The sequence below is a fragment of the Triticum dicoccoides genome, chromosome 7B, assembly GCF_002162155.2.
Source record: "Triticum dicoccoides isolate Atlit2015 ecotype Zavitan chromosome 7B, WEW_v2.0, whole genome shotgun sequence".
In the NCBI taxonomy this organism is placed as follows: Eukaryota; Viridiplantae; Streptophyta; class Magnoliopsida; order Poales; family Poaceae; genus Triticum; species Triticum dicoccoides.
Window position 1 is genome coordinate 588,122,442 of NC_041393.1, and position 14,825 is coordinate 588,137,266.

Consider the following 14,825-nt stretch of genomic DNA (forward strand, 5'->3'; position numbering starts at 1 on the left):
AAGATGTCCTTCGTACCTCGGGGCAGTTCTACCTCAGAAATCAACCGTCCAACAGTGACATCGACACAATGCTACAAATGCAGGATGACAACGCCCGTTCTTTCATGACTCCCACGATAGACGGCGGCTTCATCCACGCTCCGGTCCCTTGAGTCGAGTTGTCTAGTTCTGAAACATCGATTGGCTCATGTTGTAATTAAACTTTAATGAACTTGTAGTATGTCTCTTTGGTTCCGAGAGTCGTTCAACTTAGATGTAATCGATGCTATTAATGTCTTGCTTTTCTCTTCCGATCTTTCTGTTGCATAATTATATATTGCTTATGTATTGTCTGTGAATTGGTACTAACGTTTCGTTTGGCTAGTGCATAGCGATGCCGACGTATGTCGTGTACAAGGGTAAGGTTCCCGGAGTCTACGATGACTGGGAGGAGTGTCGGAGACAGGTTCACCGATTCAGCGGTAACAGTTACAAAGGGTACACCACTAGGGCCGAGGCCGAATCTAGATACGCCCGCTATCTAGCGGGAGAGGGGAGGGAGCGTTGGAGGAACCGGATGAAGACAAGTTTCATCGTGATGATGCTCATCGTGATGACCGCAACTCTCTTCTATGTGATGGTAGTTTAGATGATCGATATCGACTTGTAATGCGAAGACAAACTCGCTACTCGCGGTCTCGAGACTTGTAATATAATGTTCTATCTTTGTTCGGTCTTTTTAATTCGGAGACTAATATGATGAATTGTATTCGGAGACTAATATGATGAATTGTATTCAAAGACTAATCTTCTATTGTATTTGATGAATCTATTGTTGATGTGTGCTGTCTATATTTTGTCAAATTATACAATTTGTAACCTGTGCAAAAAACAGAAAATAAAAAAATAAAAAAACCTAATATTCATACTAATGGCGCATCACACGACAGTGTGCCATTAGTATGACAGTGCATACTAATGGCGCATCACCGGGTAGTGCGCCATTAGTATGCTGCGGTTACTAATGGCGCACCCAGAGGTGGTGCGCCATTAGTATGCCAAAGCACCTGGGTATACATGCCCCATGGGAGGCATACTAATGGCGCACCCTCGCATATACTAATGGCGCACCTGGTGGTGCACCATTAGTATACCAGATACTAATGGCGCACCAGGTGGTGCGCCATTAGTAAAAATTACTAATGGCGTGCTATCAATGGCGCACCAGTGATGCGCCATTAATGGCCATATTAGGTGCGCCATTAGTAGTGGTATTTCTAGTAGTGCCAATACCAGACACTGCAAGAGCTCTTTGACACGATGCACAAAGACACCTGGAAGGTGTTGTTCAAGGCCAGCGAAGTTGCTGCCCCACCTCCGAGGATCGCGGACTGAGTGCCAGGCGCTAGGCTAATGTGGTAAGCATTCTACATTTCAAAGATGTGCCTTTCCTCAGTATATTCGCGGGAGAAACTTAGGCCATTGTGCTAATATGTGGCGACGGCGGAGTGGATCGACTGTCCGGCTCCGTTGCCTGAGGACCCAGCTGACGAACTCTTGACGGAGATGCTGGCTCTGGCACCCTATGAGGTGCCGGAGAAGAAGGCCAAGAAAAAGGCCACGGGGACCAGAAGAAGTTCCCGGCGCAGCGTGGTGCCGGACTCATCATCCGAAGACACCGGGGCACACTCCTCCAATGACAATGAGGAGGAGGAAAACCCTCTCCCCGAAAACGAGGGGGAAAGAAGAGGAAGGCCACCCTTTCCGGGGAGGCCGAAGGGTCCAAGAAGGGACGGACCCTTCCTCCAGACCACTCCACAACTGCCGCCTATAGCGAGGAGTGGCTACCCAGGGGCAAGCCCCTGGCAAGATCCTAAGCATCCGCACTCTGTAATACTTTTAGTGCGACTTAGTTTCGTAGTTTGTTATAACACCGAACATGCATATGCAGTCCGGCCAGGTCCCATCCCGAGGTATCCTCTTCGGATGGGTCTCTGAGCGATTCAGCAATGAATTCGCTCCCGACGGCCACCTCCCCCCGGCCTGCGGATGACATGGAGGTGCGGTCCCAAAGGGTACCAGAGCAGGGGGAGGCGGCTCTGGAGACGCCCCAAGGTGAAATTCCAGACGCCGAGCACATGGGGAGTAAGATCCCCATAGATTATGCTGATGTGAGCCGCAACAAGTTGGGCTCCCAGCCGGACACTGCACCCGAACTTCCAAAGGTTCTGGATTCGGGTAGGCAGCCCCTCGCTAGGGAGGGTGAGCCGACCGTGCCAATGACCTCCGTTGCGCCAGAGGCATCGGATAGTCTGCTAGAAGTGCTTCGCGGCACTTCCATGGATGAAGAGCACCGTACTCTTATGAGTACGGTGATTCAGAAGGTTCGGTCCGCCAAAAGCGGATTGACCGAAGCCTACACCAGCCTCTTGACAGGCTTTGAGGTAAGTAATCAAAAGTGTGAGAAATTATCACCCAATAGACAGTAGCCCCTGATACTCTGTTTGGTGTTCGGAAAGAAAAGCCAACCGGAGGGTCAACTTGAAACTGCAGGAATCTAACAATATGTGTCTATGTGAATAAGCAGGCGGTGCTGCTTGCTGCTGCTGCCCGTACAATAGAGGTCGCCGGACTCGAACGGGACCTAAAGCAGGCCGAAGAGGAGCTCGGCCTCACGAAGAGGCAGCTCAAAGAGAAGAAAGGTAAGTGATACCCCGTTCACGTGTCATGTAGAGGAGAAAAAAAATTGGTGATGCTAACAAAAAGCATCATGATTTTTTAATAGGGGCCACGACCGAAGTGGCGGCCCTGAAGAAAGCGCTATCTGAAGCTGAAGACAAGGCGGCCACGGAGCATATTGAGCGTGAAAAGCAAGATGCTAGGGTGGGCGAGGTACAACAAGAGCTCCAGGAGTTTGGCAAGAAGTTCGAGTCCTTGGAGCATGACTTCAAGACGAAGGAGTCTGAGCTTGCGAAGGCCCTTCAGAGCGCGAAAGACGCCAGGGCCGAAGCCCAAAAGGCCCAGGAGGAAATCCAGGCGGCCAAGAAGATAGCGGCGGGTAAGGCATTCATTATGCAAAGCAAGCATGTGGAGGAGTCATTTCTTTTACTTACCCGAATTCGGAGCTCTCCAGGGGCATTCGCAGATCTGCCACGCATCATATTGGATGCCACAGAGTTCTACCGTGCCGAAGAGGGGAGCTCGATGGAGAAGCTATTCTGGTCCCAGTATGCTGGAGCCGAACACCCAATGCCTCTGAGTGACCAACTGAAGCAGTTGGTTGAACTCCATAGGGCGGCCGAAGTGGCGATGAAGGACTTCATAGTCCGGATGTGGCCTGGTGAGCCCCTGCCCGACAGCTACTTCGGCCTTATAAAGCGGATGGTAAATGCTTGTCCGCGGCTCGAAGTTATCAAGCAATCCGTTTGTATTGAGGGTGCCTGCCGGGCCTTTGCCCGTGCGAAGATGCATTGGGCCAAGCTGGATGCAGAGAAGCTGGTGAAGGATGGATCGCCGGAGGGCAAGGCGCATCGCTACCCCAAGAAATATTATGATGGCGTTATGAAAGGCGCTCGCCTCGTGGCCAATGAATGTACCAAGGACGTAATCTTTGAGTGAATGTACTCATGTCGTCTTTGTAATATGAAAACTAGTTCATTTGCGCTATATGGCGCTTTGTTGATTTTAAATATTACCTTCTGTGCGGCTGTTTATAAATTTCTGAAAGTAGGCCAGTTGTCGGCTTCCGCCCCCATGTAACTAGTACTGGGGTGTTCATGGAAAATCCAAACACTCTTTATCCAAATTTTGGTCCTTGAACGAGGTGTTCGGCACAGCGAACAAGGAAATCAGACTATGCGGCTTTATAACTCTCACTTAGCCATAGAAGTCTACAATTTTAAATTTCGGCGAAGCCCCTAGAATTCGGAAAACCGAATTGGGGAGCTATACACGCCTAAATCGGACAAGGCCGATTCCTCGCATGAAGCGGAAAAAATCTTTAAGGATTTAAGACCTCTCGAACAGCGACCAACTCTCACCGCATCATGACAGTCAGTTTTTGGCTTTGTCTACTGAGGTGCTCGTTCGGAAGAACCGGGACACAATCGCAGCAGTTCTCCCTGCGCTACCTTAGCCGATATAACGGAACGTAAGGTACCAAAACAAGGGAGCCGGGCAAACCCAACTATTGACCCAATACATGATTCGGAGCTGATGCATATAATGCTATAAGTTCAGGGTGCCGCACTGTCGAAAGTGTTCAGACTTATCTTGCCGTATTATGGGGTACCATAAGAACCCCTGGCAAACTGAACGTACCAAAGTGTACGGATGCAATATTAAATAAACATTTTTAGAGAAAATGTGAAGATAGGAATAATAAGCTGACGCTATATATCATTTCCCATCGTTAACTAATACGTCCAAGCATATGTGTACAATTAATGTGTTAAGCAGAAGCAAATAGGACTATTTGACATGTCCTATCCAAGGGCGGGCCGCATGTGTGTATGTGAAACAGGTATAACGACCATTGATAGATACCACCTGTGTATTCCCTATGTGCGCAAAGCCTTTTGCCTCGTTGGTTTTCCCTCCTATGATAAGCCCGATGATCTGGCTCTCTGATGGGGCTGCCCGAAAGTAGGGTCCTGAAAGAGAAAGAAGGTTATTTAAAGTATGTGGCGGTTGAACCGCACTGTGGACCGCGTCACCGTTGCGCCTCCTCCTATGCCCATTGTATTTTGAGTGCGTAATTGTGTACGCCGGCACAAATGCTACCTGAATGGGGCTAGGGCGGAGGCCGGACTGCTAGTCGCGCTCTTGGAGTGCCTGGCGATCCTGTTGCAGGGTACTCCGGACTCGCTTGATAGTGTTCGGGGTTGTTGTCGCCGGATTGGTGGTTTGCCGGAGAAGGCTGCTTTGTACTTCTGCCGCGAGGGCCACAGTGTGCTCTTCCGTACGGAGAGAGCGGTCTGTGTTTCCATTGACTGTTATTACCCCGTGAGGTCCTGGCATCTTGAGCTTGAGGTATGCATAGTGTGGTACCGCATTGAATCGAGCAAATGCGGTTCGTCCAAGCAGTGCATGATAGCCACTACGGAAAGGGACGATATCAAAGATTAACTCCTCGCTTCAGAAGTTATCCAGGGATCCGAAGACCACTTCTAGTGTTATGGAGCCCGTACAACGGGCCTGTACTCCTGGAATTACACCTTTGAAGGTGGTTTTGGTGGGCTTGATCCTTGAAGGATCGATGCCCATTTTGCGCACTGTGTCCTGATAAAGCAGGTTCAGGCTACTGCCACCGTCCATAAGGACTCACGTGAGGTGGAATCCGTCAATGATTGGGTCAAGGACCAATGCAGCTGAACCGCCATGACGGATGCTGGTAGGGTGATCCCTACGATCAAAAGTGATCAGACAGGCTGACCATGGGTTGAACTTTGAGGCGACTGGCTCCATCACATAGACGTCCCTTAGTGCTCGCTTTCGTTCCCGTTTGGGAATGTGGGTGGCATAGTTCATATTTACCGTTTTCACCTGGGGAGGAAATTTCTTCGATCCCCCTGTGTTCGGACACCAGGGCTCCTCGTCATCGTCGCTGTGCAGCCCCTTGTCCTTGTTTTCGGCATTTAGTTTGCCAGCCTGTTTGAACACCCAGCAATCTCTGTTAGTGTGGTTGGCTGGCTTATCAGGGGTGCCATGAATTTGGCACGAGCGATCAAGTATGCGGTCCAGACTGGACGATCCCGAATTGTTTCTTTTGAACGGCTTTTTCCGCTGACCGGATTTTGAGCCACTGAATCCGGCGTTAACTGCCGTGTCTTCAATGTTGTCGCCATCGTTCCGATGCTTATGTCTATTGTGCTGTGGCTTGCCGTTATTGTCGCGGACATCTGAAGTGCCGGAGTTTATTGGCGTGGTGCTACTTCGAGCCAACCAGCTGTCCTCGCCCACGCAAAAGTGGGTCATGAGTGTCGTGAGGGCCGCCATGGACTTCGGTTATTCCTGGCCGAGGTGCCGGGCGAGCCACTCGTCGCGGATATTATGCTTAAAGGCCGCCAAGGCTTCGGCGTTCGGACAGTCGAAAATTTGGTTCTTTTTAGATAGGAACTGAGTCCAGAATTTCCTGGCTGACTCTCCGGGCTGTTGGGTAATGTGACTCAAGTCATCAGCATCCGGTGGTCGCATGTAAGTGCCTTGGAAGTTGTCGAAGAACGCGTCCTCCAGGTTTTCCCAACCGCCGATGGAATTTGCCGGCAGGCTATTTAGCTAGTGTCGGGCCGGTCCTTTGAGTTTAAGGGGAAGATACTTGATGGCATGTAGATCGTCACCGCGGGCCATGTGAATGTGGAGAAGGAAATCTTCGATCCATACCGCGGGGTCTATTGTGCTGTCGTATGATTCGATGTTTACGGGTTTAAACCCTTCTGGGAATTCGTGATCCATTACTTCGTCCGTGAAGCATAGGGGGTGTGCGGCGCCTCTGTGCTGGGCTATGTTGGTGCGCAGTTCGAATAAGTCTGGTCGGCTATGTCCGGCCCGACCGGACTTGTTGTTAGTGTATCCGACATGACGATCATCGTCATGTGTTGGGGCACGCCCCCGCGATCCATAGATCGATCTTGGCTGACCTGCTTTGTTTTCCAGCATGTCTCGCAGGTCTTGCCTATTGCCCTGGGCCGTAGTGTATTGGCGTGGGGGTGCGGGCTGATATTCGGGCTGATATGCCGTTTTATCCCGACCAGGAGGTGGCCGGTCAGCTTCGTCCTGTGCTAGTGGTATGGGCTCTTCCTCGAGTTGAGGTAGCAACTTGTGCTTTGGGTAACCTTTTGTGCGGCGCTCGAGTCCATATTCCTCGGCTGCCAGGACCTCGGTCCATCTGTCTATGAGTAGATCTTGATAAGCTTGGAGCTGCTGCTACTTCTTTTTCAGGCTTCTCGCAGTGGCCATAAGCCGACGCTTGAAGCGCTCCTGCTCTACGGGACCCTCAGGCACGCCGAATTCATCATTGCTGAGGCTAACCTCGTCTTCGGAGGGGGCATGTAGTTGTCCTCCTCCAAGTATCTGTCCGTCGCCTGTTCGTCTGGGCTAACCTGCCCGTCTTCCTGTTTGGCCTGCTCAAAGGCAGGCTAATCGGGATTGTATTCATCTTCGGCAGCATCCGGATTGTTTTCGTCTCCTGTGCCGGTATTGCTGTGGCGGGGCTTGGAGCGGCGCCGATGATGCCCATGCTTTGATTTCTTCCTTGAGGGCTTGTCCTCCATTGCTTCGCCGCCATTGTTTTCTTTGGAAGTGTCCACCATATATATATATATCATACGAGGAGGTGGCTATGCAGCGCCCCGTGGGTGGTGGTTCTTGTTCTTCTCTTGCATCATCGTCCACACCATCGATGTCTTCAGAGTCGAAGTCAAGCACGTCGGTCAAATTATCGACAGTGGCAATGAAGTGGGTGGTGGGTGGGCAATGAATTTCCTCGTCGCCTGCTTCCCACTCGAGCCGGACATAGTTTGGCAAAGAGTCTCCTGACAAAGAGAGAGACTTTAATGAATTCAGCATGTCGCCAAAGGGCGAGTGCTGGATGATATCCGCAGCGGTGAACTCCATTACCGGAGCCCAACCAGATTCGGCGGGCTCGGGGGCGCGCGGTCTGGAACCTACAGCCGGATACAAGTCCGGGGGTCCAGTGACATAGACTTCCTTGGGGACGGAGTCCGTGTTTGGCTCTACCGCCGATGAGTATGCGGCCTCCGGGGCGGGGTCCATCCACCCGTCCTCGAACGACGCAATCTGCCCCGGATTTAGGTCCGGAGCTCTTGCAGGTGCGATATCCCGAGTATTGTCTGACAGCAGGTCTAAGCCGTGCTCGTCGTGACTGTTCGGCGCTCCTGGCGTAGGCCCGAATCCGTCGAAGATCAAGTCTCCGCAGATATCGGCTGTGTAGTTCAAGTTTCCGAACCTGACCTGATGGCCAGGGGCGTAGCTGTCGATCTGCTCCAGATGGCCAAGCGAATTGGCCCGCAGTGCGAAGGCGCCGAACACGAAGATCTGTCCAGGGAGAAAAGTCTCACCCTGGACCACATTGTTGATGATTGAAGGAGCCATCGAGCCTTGCAGCAACGACACAGAGGAACTCTCAATGAAAGCACCAATGTCGGTGTCAAAACCGGCCGATCTCGGGTAGGGGGCCCTGATCTGTGCGTCTAAGGCTAATGGTAACAGGAGGTAGGGGACACGATGTTTTACCTAGGTTCGGGCCCTCTCGATGGAGGTAATACCCTACTTTCTACTTGATTGATCTTGATGATATGAGTATTACAAGAGTTGATCTACCACGAGATCGTAGAGGCTAAACCCTAAGAGCTATCCTATGATGATTATGATTGTTCTTGTCCTACGGACTAAACCCTCTAGTTTATATAGACACTGGAGGGGGCTAGGGTTATACAGAGTCGGTTACAAAGAAGGAGATCTAACATCCGGATCGCCAAGCTTGTCTTCCACGCAAAGGATAGTCCCATCCGGACACGGGATGAAGTCTTGAGTCTTGTATCTTCACGGTCCAACAGTCCGGCCAAAGTATATAGTCCGGCTGTCCGGATACCCCCTTATCCAGGACTCCCTCATGGAGCGAGCAACTGATTTGTTGGAAATCATACATACTGATGTATGTGGTCCAATGAATGTCGAGGCTCGTGGCGGGTATCGTTGTTTTCTCACCTTCACAGATGATTTGAGCAGATATGGGTATATCTACTTAAGGAAACATAAGTCTGAAACATTTGAAATGTTCAAAGAATTTTAGAGTGAAGTCGAAAATCATCGTAACAAGAAAATAAAGTTTCTACGATCTGATCGTGGAGGAGAATATTTGAGTTACGAGTTTGGTCTACATTTGAAACAATGCGAAATAGTTTCACAACTCACGCCACCCGGAACTCCACAGCATAATGGGGTGTCCGAATGTTGTAATCATACTTTACTAGATATGGTGCGATCTATGATGTCTCTTACTGATTTACTGCTATCATTTTGGGGTTATGCTTTAGAGACGGTTGCATTCACCTTAAATAGGGCACCATCAAAATCCGTTGAGACGACGCCTTATGAGCTGTGGTTTGGCAAGAAACCAAAGTTATCGTTTCTTAAAGTTTGGGGCTGCGATGCTTATGTGAAAAAGCTTCAACCTGATAAGCTCGAACCCAAATCAGAGAAATATGTCTTCATAGGATACCCAAAGGAAACTGTTGGGTACACCTTCTATCACAGATCCGGAGGCAATACATTCGTTGCCAAGAATGGATCCTTTCTAGAGCAGGAATTTCTCTCAAAAGAAGTGAGTGGGAGGAAAGTAGAACTTGATGAGGTAACTGTACCTGCTCCTTTATTGGAAAATAGTTCATCACAGAAACTGGTTCGTGTGATGACTACACCAATTAGTGAGGAAGCTAATGATGTTGATCATGAAACTTCAGATCAAGGTACTACCGAACCTCGTAGGTCAACCAGAGTAAGATCCGCACCAGAGTGGTACGGTAATCCTATTCTAGAGGTCATGTTACTTCACCATGGCGAACCTACGAACTATGAGGAAGCGATGATGAGCCCAGATTCTACAAAATGGCTTGAGGCCTTGAAATCTGAGATGGGATCCATGTATGAGAACAAAGTATGGACTTTGGTTGACTTGCCCGATGATCAGAAAACCATCAAGAATAAATGGATCTTCAAGAAAAAGACTGACACTGATGGTAATGTTACTGTCTACAAAGCTTGACTTGTTGCAAAAGGTTTTCAAAAAGTTCGAGGGGTTGATACGATGAGACTTTCTCACCCATAGCGATGCTTAAGTCTGTCCGAATCATGTTAGCAATTGCCACATTTTATGATTATGAAATTTGGCAAATGGATGTCAAAACTGCATTCCTGAATGGATTTCTGGAAGAAGAGTTGTATATGACGCAACCAGAAGGTTTTGTCGATCCAAAGGGTGCTAACAAAGTGTGCAAGCTCCAGCGATCCATTTATGGACTGGTGCAAGCCTCTCGGAGTTGGAATAAACGCTTTGATAGTGTGATCAAAGCATATGGTTTTATATAGACTTTTGGAGAAGCCTGTATTTACAAGAAAGTGAGTGGGAGCTCTGTAGCATTTCTAATATTACATGTGGACGACATATTATTGATTGGAAATGATATAGAATTTCTGGATAGCATAAAAGGATACTTGAATAAAAGTTTTTCAATGAAAGACCTCGGTGAAGCTGCTTATATATTGGGCATTAAGATCTATAGAGATAGATCAAGACGCTTAATTGGACTTTCACAAAGTACATACCTTGACAAAGTTTTAAAAAATTTCAAAATGGATCAAGCAAAGAAAGGGTTCTTGCCTGTAATACAAGGTGTGAAATTGAGTTAGACTCAATGCCCGACCACTGCAGAAGATAGAGAGAAAATGAAAGAAGTTCCCTATGCTTCAGCCATAGGCTCTATCATGTATGCAATGCTGTGTACCAGACCTGATGTGTGCCTTGCTATTAGTTTAACAGGGAGGTACCAAAGTAATCCAGGAGTGGGTCACTGGACATCGGTCAAGAACATCCTGAAATACCTGAAAAGGACTAAGGATATGTATCTCGTTTATGGAGGTGACAAAGAGCTAGTCGTAAATGGTTACGTCGATGCAAGCTTTGACACTGATTCGGACGATTCTAAATCACAAATCGGATATGTGTTTATATTGAATGGTGGAGCTGTCAGTTGGTGCAGTTCTAAACAAAGCGTCGTGGCGGGGTCTACATGTGAAGCGGAGTACATAGCTGCTTCGGAAGCAGCAAATGAAGGAGTCTGGAAGAAGGAGTTCATATCCAATCCAGGTGTCATACCTAGTGCACCGGGTCCAATGAAAATCTTTTGTGACAATACTGGTGCAATTGCCTTGGCAAAGGAATCCAGATTTCACAAGAGAACCAAGCACATCAAGAGATGCTTCAATTCCATCCGGGACCAAGTCCAGGTGTGAGACATAGAGATTTGCAAAATACATACGGATTTGAATGTTGTAGACCCATTGACTAAGCCTCTTCCACGAGCAAAACATGATCAGCACCAAGGCTCCATGGGTGTAAGAATCATTACTGTGTAATCTAGATTATTGACTCTAGTGCAAGTGGGAGAATGAAGGAAATATGCCCTAGAGGCAATAATAAAGTTATTATTTATTTCCTCATATCATGATAAATGTTTATTATTCATGCTAGAATTGTATTACCCAAAAACATAATACATGTGTGAATACATAGACAAACAGAGTGTCACTAGTATGCCTCCACATGACTAGCTCATGAATCAAAGATGGTTACGCTTCCTAACCATAGACATGAGTTGTCATTTGATTAACAGGATCACATCATTAGGAGAATGATGTGATTGGCTTGACCCATTCCGTTAGCTTAGCACTTGATCGTTTAGTATGTTGCTATTGCTTTCTTCATGACTTATACATGTTCCTGTGACTATGAGATTATGTAACTCCCGTTTACCGGAGGAACACTTTGTGTGCTACCAAACGTCAAGTAAAGAGACTTGCCGGTAACGAGATTGAACTAGGTATTGACATACCGACGATCGAATCTCGGGCAAGTAACATAGTGATGACAAAGGGAACAACGTATGTTGTTATGCGGGTTGACCTATAAAGATCTTCGTAGAATATGTAGGAGCCAATATGAGCATCCAGGTTCCGCTATAGGTTATTGACCGGAGATGTGTCTCGGTCATGTCTACATAGTTCTCGAACCTGTAGGGTCCACACGCTTAAAGTTAGATGATGGTTATATTATGAGTTTATGTGTTTTGATGTACCGAAGGTAGTTCGGAGTCCCGGATGTGATCACGGACATGACGTGGAGTCTCGAAATGGTCGAGACATGAAGATTGATATATTGGACGACTATATTCGGACACCGGAATGGTTCCGGAGGTTATAGGATATATACCGGAGTACCGGGGGGTTACCAGACCCCCCCGAAGGTTAATGGGCCTCATGGGCCCAAGTGGTGGAAGAGGAGAGGCGGCAAGGGGCAGCCGCGCGCCCCTCTCCCCAAGTCCGAATTGGACAAGAAGGGGCACGGCGCCCCCCTTTCCTTTCCCCCTCTCTCTCCTTCCCTCTCCTCTCCTACTCCAACAAGGAAGGGGGGAGCCCTACTCCCGGTGGGAGTAGGACTCCTCATGGGGCGCGCCAAGGGTGGCCGACCCCCTCCCCCTCCTCCACTCCTTTATATACGGGGAGGGAGGCACCTGCTTGAGTCACAACAATTGATCCTTGAGATCTCTTAGCCGTGTGCGGTGCCCCCCTCCACCATAATCCACCTCGATAATATCGTAGCGGTGCTTAGGCGAAGCCCTGCGTCGGAAGAACATCATCATCGTCACCACGCCGTCGTGCTGACGGAACTCTCCCTCAAAGCTTAGATGGATCGGAGTTCGAGGGACTTCATCGAGCTGAACGTGTGCTGAACTCGGAGGTGCCGTGTGTTTGGTACTTGATCGGCTGGATCATGAAGACGTACGACTACATCAACCGAGTTATGCTAACGCTTCCGCTTTCGGTCTACGAGGGTACGTGGACACACTCTCCCCTCTCGTTGCTATGCATCACCGTGATCTTGCGTGTGCGTAGGATTTTTTTTGAAATTACTACGTTCCCCAACACCAATCACTGGTATGTCTTCAAGGTAGACTTCCAAACCTTCACAGACTTCATTCACTGCCAATCCACAATGGTTCTTGGATGCTCAGAATGCAATGCCTAATCGGCTGGAGGATTCACAGTCCTCAAGTGTAAAAAGTCCTTAGATCACGCGGACAGAAAGAATTCAGTGATGCCTAACACTCTTTGGCTTTGGGTGTTTTGGGCTTTGTCCTCGCAAGGATCTCTCTCTCAAATGCTTCGGAGGTGGGTGAGGGAGTCCTGGATTAGGGGGGGTATCCGGACAGCCGGACTGTGTACAACGTCCGGATATTGAAGCGTGAAGATACAAGACTCAAGACTTCGGCCCGTGTCCGGATGGGACTTTCCTTGGCGTGGAAGGCAAGCTTGGCGATCCGGATATTATATTTCCTTCCTTGTAACCGACTCCATGTAAACCCTAGACTTCTCTGGTGTCTATATAAACCGGAGAGGTTGGTCCTTAGAAGGCCGATCACAATTACATTCATACCATCATAGGCTAGCTCCTAGGGTTTAGCCTCTATGATCTCGTGGTAGATCTACTCTTGTACTACCCCCATCATCAATATTAATCAAGCAGGAAGTAGGGTTTTACCTCCATCGAGAGGGCCCGAACCTGGGTAAACATCTGTGTCCCTTACTTGTTACCATCAGCCTTGAGGTACAAATCGGGATCCCCTACCCGAGATCCGCCGTTTTTGACACCGACATTGGTGCTTTCATTGAGAGTTCCTCTGTGACGTCGCTGCAAGGCTTGATGGCTCGACTCGTCTTCAAGGACGACATTACTTCGGAGGGAGCTCTGGCTGTAGGCCAGACGCTCCGTCTCGGTGGCTTTATCATGGCTGCACCGTCGGCGACAGAGCCGACGACAGCCTCTCGGGTCATCAATCATAACCTTCAGGTCAGTTCGGAACTTGCCGAACAGATGGATCCAATTGAGCTCTCCTCCTTTAATGAACTCTTGGATCGCATCGCCGCTCTGGGAGTCGCTACAAACTATGACTGGATTGGGCTTAAACCCGATCGAAGGGACATCAGATCCCTGCAGGCCACCCGTGAGATAGCGATTGTGGAAGAACCACACGCGGATCGTCCCCCAGCTTTGAGGATGAATTATGTTCGGATCGCCGAACTCCTTGAGCCGAAAATCTGCTCAGAGGACAACTTGCCCCAGGTCCCGGACTTAGGATCGGGCATTGGGCCGAAGGAATCAGGTAGCATCCCGGATTCCGAGCTGTTGGGCTCGGAACCGCCCGCGCCCCTGGACGCTAGATCGGATCATAATCCGGATTCTGCTAACAACACTTATTTGGACTTAAACTGTCTCTCCCGCATCAGGCAAGAGCTGTTGGGGAACGTAGTAATTTCAAAAATTTTCCTACGCACACGCAAGATCATGGTGATGGTATAGCAGCGAGAGGGGAGAGTGTTCGTCCACGTACCCTCGTAGACCGTAAGCGGAAGCGTTAGCACAACACGGTTGATATAGTCGTACGTCTTCATGATCCGACCGATCCAAGCACCGAACGTACGGAGCCTCCGAGTTCAGCACACATTTAGCTCAATGATGATCTCCGGCCTCCGATCCAGCAGAGTTCTGGAGATGAGTTCCGTCAGCACGACGGCGTGGTGACGATGATGATGTTCTATCGGCGCAGGGCTTCGCCTAAACTCCGCGACGATATGACCGAGGTGGAATATGGTGGAGGGGGGCACCGCACACGGCTAAGGAACGATCCGTAGATCAACTTGTGTGTATATGGGGTGCCCCCCGCCCCCGTATATAAAGGAGCAAGGGGGGAGGCCGGCCGGCCCCTTGGGGCGCGCCAAGGAGGAGGAATCCTCCTCCTAGTAGGAGTAGGACTCCTCCTTTCCTACTCCTACTAGGAGGGGGAAGGAAGGGGGAAGGAAAGGGGGGGTGCCGCCCCCCTCCTAGTCCAATTCGGACCAGAGGGGGGAGGGGGCGCATGGCCCATGCTGGCCACCCCTCTCTCCTTTCCCCTAAGGCCCATAAGGCCCAATACTCTCCCGGGGGGTTCCGGTAACCCCCCCGGCACTCCAGTTTTCTCCGAAATCACCCGGAACACTTCCGGTGTCCGAAT